The sequence below is a fragment of the Vulpes vulpes genome, chromosome 12 (genome assembly GCF_048418805.1).
Source record: "Vulpes vulpes isolate BD-2025 chromosome 12, VulVul3, whole genome shotgun sequence".
NCBI classification, from domain to species: Eukaryota; Metazoa; Chordata; class Mammalia; order Carnivora; family Canidae; genus Vulpes; species Vulpes vulpes.
This window is the reverse complement of record NC_132791.1, coordinates 65759359-65766762: the sequence shown is the minus strand read 5'-3', so window position 1 is coordinate 65766762 and position 7404 is coordinate 65759359. Positions and strand designations below refer to the sequence as shown.

Below are 7404 nucleotides of genomic sequence, written 5' to 3'. Positions count from 1 at the left end.
AACATCAAAGGTCCTTTTGGCCATCAGGGGGTTCCCCTTCCTACTGGGGACCAGACCATTCCCATGACCTAACATTTCAGTAGGTCTTAATTTCTGGCACCAGTGAAATTCTGACCTTATGTCTCAGAGAAGAATGTCATAACCCATGATACCCAGGAAAATTTAATCAGTACAATTTTAAATATATTTTACTGAATATTGAGTTTTACTGCCAAATGCTATTTTATTACAATGCTCTTTTTAAGAAAGCCTCACTATAACAAAAGCATGTTTCTCTCACTGTGGCCATCTTAAGAGTTCACAGAAGGAACATCAGGGGCACCATCACTCACCAAGACATCTCAGGCTGGAAATATTCATCCTGGCTCCTCCTTCAGTTATGTTCCCAGAGAAATCCTTCTCCATCCTCTGAAAATACCCCTATTCCTTGACAGAAAAACCTAAATAACTAAGGATAGTAGCACTATGCTATACTCTAAGTCATTAAATCACAATAGAGAAAGGTGTAGGACAGTTTAAGAGAATTTTAGCCACTCAACTATTTTTTTTCTTTTTTCAGAGAGAGAGAATGAGAGGGAGCATTGGTAGTGGTGGCAGGGAGGGACAGCAGGAGAGAGAGAGAGAATCCTAAGCAGACTCCATACCCAGCAAGAAGCCTGGCACAAGAGCTCGATCTCACGACCCTGAGGTCATGACCTGAGTTGAAATCGAGTTGGATGCTCCACCCACAGAGCCACCCAGGTGTCCCTATCACTCAACTATGTAGGGGGTCTTATATTTACTGCACGATTAAGTGCAGACACACATCCAGTAGGCTAAATACTCTAAACCCAAAATACACAAACTCTTACTGAAATACACAAACCCTACCTGAAATATGTAAGCTTCATACCTAAACTACATAAAGAAGCCTAGACAAAAATAATCCTAGAACCTTATTTCCTCATTTGCCCTTTGATTGCAGGATATATTCATACTCACCTATGAGATTTCCTGAGATATTTCAATCTCCTACTTCTGGCCATAAATAAGTGAGAAAAATTAATAACCTATTTGATATTATATATCTTTCTAGTAATTTTGAGAATTTCTTCTGTAAACACTTGGTTTTAAGTAGTGAAGATTTATTTCTGCAGTAGAATTTAATAATTACAAAAATACGATGTATTTAATTAAGGCTATACTTAGTCTTAACAAATAATATTAATCATTTAAAATTAATAATTGATAATTATTGGTAATGCTTTCAATTTTTCATATCTTAGAGAGAGCCAATGTCATGAATCTTGTTATTATAGTAACATAATATACTGTTTTAAAAATGCTCTAATTAAACTACACATATATACATATATATGTACATATATACATTCTTTACTATGAGGGTTTTTTTTTTTCTTTCATTGCGGAATACATTTTAACTTCAGTGTTCGGATGCAGGAAAGAAAAATCCATGTTGCTTCAGTTAAGCTCACTGGTGAAAAGGGAAATGAAGAAGAATAAACTCCAGTAATTTTAACCCTTCATTAAAACCCATCATTTTGGTATTTCTTGAGGTTGGGAGTAGGGGAAAGAGGTGGCTCTATCCTCTGCATTACAGTAGCTGCCTCTCCAAATGGAGAACAATCAGGTACAAAATGCAGCCTGATCCAGGACAATACTAAGTCAGGATAATACATGCCACTTGGTGGATTAAAAATTTATAAGATATTCTTCCATTTCTACTTGGAATACAAATTAATATATTCCCGTCTCATGTAAAGTGATTTCTCACTCAGAGCTGAAGAGATGTGTAACATCTTAAATTCTATGGGTTTTGCTTTCCTAATTATATTACCCAGGAAATAAGCTACCCAACTAGAGTACTTGGCAAGAGAGGTACATTCCACATACCAACCACATATAAATAATCTCTCTTTATATGAAAATCTCAGTAGGTTGGAATGGTACAGCCTCATCACCACCACCATCACCACCACCACCACATACACACACATTTCTGCACCATGTCAGTACAACATTTTCCATTAAAGATTTCATTCTGTATTACACTATATGCCTCTATGTGTGTGTGCGTAACCTTTCACAGTATAAAAACATAACAGCTATCTCATGTTTCCAAATGTCACATTCATGTTTTCCCTTTGGCAGCAGGCAAAGACTACCAAAAGCACCCAACGAGGAGGCCTCCATATAAGGATGCTAAAAATCCACCCCAGCGAACTCAGGGGTTTTCTGCCAGCCATGTGGAAGCACCCTGAGAGAAATCTGGTGGGGCAGTGGGTGGGGGAAGTTGGTGCATGCCCACACACGCACATCAGAAGTCTAGAGCCTGTCTTTTGCCCTGACAGTTATCTAGAGAGGAAACATTTTGTTATGGGCAGACTTTGTTTAAATACATCAACAGAGAAAATTAATTTTCCCCCCTAAGGCAAAGGTTGAAGGTAATCTACAAATATGTGTTATCTTTGGAAAGATAGTATTAATTTGGTTTGATCTCTGACAGTGCTGATTACCAACACTTCTAATGAGGACGTGTCCCTCCCCTCGGGTTCTTTTCTTTCTTGCATTTGTCCCATACTGCTGCAACTCCTATGATGGAATGCAACATCATCATAATTTCTGTGATTAGAAATAATTCACATTATTAGTCGATTCAGAGATAACTAAAATCATTATAATACTTGAGCAATTTTGTGCTCAAAGACTTTTTTTAAAATAAACTACTATTGAGGATCCCTGGGTGGCTCAGCGGTTTAGCGCCTGCCTTCAGCACAGGGCATGATCCTGAAGTCCAAGGATCGAGTCCTGCATCGGGCTCTCTGCATGGAGCCTGCTTCTCCCTCTGCCTGTGTCTCTGCCTCTGCCTCTCTCAGTCTCTCTCTCTCTCTCTCTTTCTCTCTCTCTGTCTCTCATGAATAAATAAATAAAATCTTTTAAAAAATAAAAAAATAAACTACTATTTTTAAATGAAATAAAAGTGTTATTCATGCTCCCCCCAAAAAGGAAGAAAGCTTTTTAAAGTCATTAATAAAAGGATATGGAGAGAGAGCAGAAAGGAAAGATTGCTTAAGACCAAATAAAAATTGAAATCCTATAATCACATAGCAAGAATGAAGCTTAAGGCCCAGGCTCTCAGAGATCCAAGAAAATGGCTCAGAATTTTAAGGTGAAACCCCAATTGAGAAGATAATTCAGCTAGCCATTGCAACCATATGGGGAGATGAATGTAAAAATGCCCAGCAAAAGGCAACTATCAGAAGTCAACAATTTTTCCTTACAACGAGTCTTATATACATGCACACACTGTGAATATACTGGCTATACTCGCTGAATAATATCCCATTTTCCCTAGCTCTTGGATCAAGTCCTTGGAAATGAGAAGACACAGAAGAAAAATATTCTACCTCTGTGATTTTCAATATTACAGATAAACTCTGATAAAATTCCATCTAAAATAAACAACAGGACTTTATTTTTTTAAAGATTTTATTTATTTATTCATGAGAAACACAGAGGGAGAGAGAGAGATATGCAGAGACACAGGCAGAGGGAGAAGCAGGCTCTGTGCAGGGAGCCTGATGTGGGACTTGATCCCCGGTCTCCAGGATCAGGCCCTGGGATGAAGGCGGCGCTAAACCGCTGAGCCACTGGGGCTGCCCACAAGAGGACTTTACACCTAAACCTTCCACTTTCCACTTTGAAAAATTAGCTTTCAACAGCTAGAATTTGGGAGAGAACTATAGAAGCTGATTTGGAGCTTACTGTGATACAGCATTTTAATTTGAAGTGGAGAATAACTCAAAAGAATTAGTTGTAAAACTATCAGAATTAATTTTTCAAAAGCTCAGTAAAAATAGTTACAAGGTTCATTTCTATTTTTTTTTCTCATTAAACTTTTGTTTTAATGGGTCTCAAAATTCTGTGACAGATATTTGGTCAAGTTGTTTCCATTAAAAAGTACTGATTTTAAAAACTAATAACTTAAAACTGCCACACACGCACAAAACAAAACAAAACAAAACAAAACAAATGGTCCACAAAACATTCTCCTTTCCTTCTGAAGGTTTTATGATGCACTGTTATCATTAACCAGTCTTTTACTACTAAACTTAAATGGCCAATTGACACAAACAGTTCTGAAACCGTTCTTCCACCACTGATTAAGACTGGGGTGGCAGGTATTGGGGATAATATTCCTTTAGCCTTCTGAGCTTTCTGGGCAGACTTGGTGACTTTGCCAGCTCCAGTTGTCTTCTTGTCCACTGCTTTGATGATACCCACAGCAACCGTCTGTCTCATGTCACGAACAGCAAAACGGCCCAGAGGAGGATAGTCAGAGAAGCTCTCAACACACATAGGTTTGCCAGGAACTATATCAACAATGGCAGCATCCCCAGATTTCAAGAACTTGGGACCATCTTCCAGCTTCTTTCCAGAATGACGATTTTCCTTCAGCTCAGCAAACTTGCAAGCAATGTGAGCTGTGTGACAATCCAGCACAGGTGCATATCCAGCACTGATTTGGCCTGGATGGTTCAGGATAATCACCTGAGCTGTGAAGCCAGCTGCTTCCATTGGTGGGTCATTTTTGCTGTTACCAGCCACGTTGCCACGACAAACATCTTTGACAGATACGTTCTTGACATTGAAGCCCACACTGTCCCCAGGAAGAGCCTCATTCAAAGCTTCATGGTGCATTTCAACAGACTTTACTTCAGTTGTAACATTGACTGGAGCAAAGGTAACCACCATGCCAGGCTTAAGAACACCAGTCTCCACTCGACCCACTGGGACAGTACCAATATCACCAATTTTGTAGACGTCCTGGAGAGGCAGACACAAGGGCTTATCAGTTGGATGAGTTGGTGTCAGAATGCAATCCAGAGTTTCAAGCAGTGTGGTTCCACTGGCATTCCCATCTTTACGGGTGACTTTCCATCCCTTGAACCAAGGCATGTTAGCACTTAGCTCCAGCATGTTGTCACCATTCCAACCAGAAACTGGCACAAATGCTACTGTGTCGGTGTTGTAGCCAATTTTCTTAATGTAGGTGCTGACTTCCTTAATGATTTCCTTGTATCTCTTCTGGCTGTAGGGTGGTTCAGTGGAATCCATTTTGTTAACACCAACAATTAGCTGTTTTACACCCAGTGTGTAAGCCAGAAGGGCATGCTCACGGGTCTGCCCATTCTTGGAGATACCTGCTTCAAATTCACCAACACCAGCAGCAACAATCAGGCCAGCACAGTCAGCCTGAGATGTGCCTGTAATCATGTTTTTGACAAAGTCTCTGTGTCCTGGGGCATCAATGATGGTCTCATAATACTTGCTGGTCTCGAATTTCCACAGGGAGATATCAATGGTGATACCACATTCATGTTCAGCTTTCAGTTTATCCAAGACCCAGGCATACTTGAAGGAGCCTCTTCCCATCTCAGCAGCCTCCTTCTCAAATTTTTCGATAGTTCTTTTGTCGATCCCACCACATTTGTAGATCAGATGGCCAGTAATGGTAGACTTGCCCAAATCTATGTGTCCAATGATGACGATGTTGATGTGAGTCTTTTCCTTTCCCATTTTGGTTTAGGTTTAGCGGTGGTTTTCACACCTGTGTACTGGCGGCAAACCTGTTGCGAAAAAGCACAAGGTTCATTTTTAAAGATCACTTTTGGCAAACTAACATAAATCACTTAGAAAGTGCATTGGAATAATAATAACTCACATTTCCAATAGCAATAATACCTAACAATAATACCAATGATACCTAACAATAATCCAAAAAAAACAAATGTGCATGATTTATATGAAAAAAAAAACACAGCTTGCTGGAGAAGTGTAACATTGAAGACAAAAATGGAAAGAGATGCTATTTCCTTGAGAAAAAAAGACTTAGTCTTGTAAAGATGTCACTTCTTTCTAAATCACTTTACAAATCTTGTGTGATTTAAGTCAAAGACTCAGAGGGTTTTAATCTTCTTGAAACTTGGCACAAATGTTTAAATTGTCTAGAAGAACAAACAAGCGAAATAAAGAAAGAAAAAAAGAAAGAAAGAAAGAAAGAAAGAAGAAAAGAAAGAAAGAAAGAAAGAAAGAAAGAAAGAAAGAAAGAAAGAAAGAAAGTAAAGAATAGAAATTAGTTCAACCAGATCTGAAAACATATTATAAAGCTATCATCATTGAATCTGCAAACAGCATTGAGAAAAAAAAATCAACTGTATAGAAATAAACCCTGAGGTATGGAGCAGTTGTCCAATAGAAATGTAATATGAGCCAAACAGAGAATTGAAATTTTTTAATACTATTGTTTTAAAAAGGAAAGAGTGAAGTTACTTTGAAGAATGTCAATTATATTACTTATATGTCATTAATATGTTATATATCCTACTATATATATTTTATTGCCCTCAAGATACATTTTTTTAAAGATTTTATTTATTTATGCATGAGAGACAAAGAAAGAGAGAGGCAGAGACACAGGCAGAGGGAGAAGCAGGCTCCATGCAGGGAGCCCTAGGCAGGACTCGATCCCGAGTCCCCAGGATCCCACCCTGGGCGGGGCGGTGCTAAACCGCTGAACCACCAGGGCTGCCGTGCCCTCAAAATATTAATCACTTCTACTTGTCATAATAAATATGCAAACATTACTGAGGTGTTTTATAGTCTATGTTATTGCTGTTGTTCTAAGGACCTGAAGTGCAATAGGCATTTTACACTAACAGCACAGCTCAGCATGGCCTAGCCAGATTTCAGGGGCTTGAGAGTCACATAAAGCTACAGTCTACAGTGTTGGACAGTGCATGTACAGAGAAAATGTGATTTTAAAAAAACAGGGGCACAGGGGTGGCTCATTGGTTAAGCATCTGACTTGATTTGGGCTCAGGTGATGATTTCGGGATTGTGGGATCGAGGCCCACAGCAGGCTTGGTGCTGAGTGTGAAACCTGTTTAAAATTCTCTCTCTCCTTCTCCCTCCCCCCATCCTCTCTCTCTCCCTCTCTAAAAGCAAATGAACTAATAAAACACGCATTCATTAGGTGGTATTAAAACAGTTTCTCTTTATATATGCCTTTATAGGTATAAATATATATCTCTCAATGAGTGAGAGTATAAGCTCCAAGGATATAAAAGAATTAAATGGTTTAAAGAGTCAAAATTCACCAACTTTGGAATAATATAGGTGACTCTGGCAAAGGAAGGGAGAGGGAAATTGCCCAACCTTTAAAGCAACATAAGCAGTCTCAAAACACACGGTCAGTAGATTTGGTTATGGGAAATTTCAAAACTTTTTCATATCTGAACTCAAAAGATAACTGGTAAAAACAAATATTTGCTGTAAATATGACCAATAAGGTTTTAATAATTTTGAGGAGCTCATGTAAGTCCATGTGCAAACTGTTAAAAA

The 7404-nt window shown here is 38.7% G+C and overlaps 1 pseudogene; it reads right to left on the bottom strand.

Moving 5' to 3' along the window:
* Positions 1–3471: 3471 nt before the first annotated feature.
* LOC140594901 (elongation factor 1-alpha 1 pseudogene) overlaps positions 3472–7404 on the bottom strand; it is a 51386-nt pseudogene continuing 47453 nt past the window's right edge.